Raw genomic sequence first — 736 nt, forward strand, 5'->3', positions numbered from 1 at the left:
CGGCCTCCGCAAGGCTGTCACGGGGTCTCAGCGCCGGTGGCCCGGGGGCGTGGAAGCGTCGGGGACAGGCGCGCGTGCCCATTCCGCGTCTGCGGGGGGCAGTGCGGGCAGGAAGTGCCAGGTTTAGGAGCCGCGGCACACCTGAGAGCAGGTGCTGACCCACGCACGGCACTGGAGGACGGCGCAGCTTGAGAACCTTCCAGAAGCCAGGGAAAGGTTGGGAGGGTTGGCTCCCGACCATCACCGCCCCGGTCCCAGTCCCCGGGTCATCTTCCCTGAGCAGACTCCAGCCCAGCTGTCATCGGGTCTGCTCCTGCATTTCCTGCCCAGGCCCCCCGTGGGTGCTTCCATGGGGCTTGTGGTCCCCACAAAACCCCCTTCAAAACCCCCGGACTGGGCTCCGGTGGCTTGAGCAGGACACCTCCGAGGGAGAGATACCATTGGGGACGTCGGTGCCCCCCACCTAACGTGCTTCCGCCCTCCTGAACACACACGGGCCCCATGTCACTGCAGAAACCTCCCGCAGATGCCTCTGGCAGCTGAGCTGTGCCCGCTAATCTGAGTGGGGTCCCCTCGGAGGGAGCTGGCACGGGGCAGGGGGGAGCAGAAGGCCCTCGGCGCTGACATGCACGAGGCGCCCGGGACAGCGTGGTCACCAGGCACGTTCGTGAGCCGAGCTGCCCCACCCCCCTCACCGGGAGTCAGGACCTCTGCGCGGGAGAGGCCCCCCACCCCC

At 68.6% G+C, this 736-nt stretch overlaps 1 protein-coding gene across 1 annotated transcript in view; it reads right to left on the bottom strand.

The window, feature by feature from the left end:
- PRDM16 (PR/SET domain 16) overlaps positions 1–736 on the bottom strand; it is a 199,568-nt gene that overhangs the window by 195,439 nt on the left and 3,393 nt on the right. The gene's annotated exons all lie outside the window — the stretch shown is intronic.

Source organism: Pteropus alecto, unplaced genomic scaffold, assembly GCF_000325575.1.
Source record: "Pteropus alecto unplaced genomic scaffold, ASM32557v1 scaffold125, whole genome shotgun sequence".
In the NCBI taxonomy this organism is placed as follows: domain Eukaryota; kingdom Metazoa; phylum Chordata; class Mammalia; order Chiroptera; family Pteropodidae; genus Pteropus; species Pteropus alecto.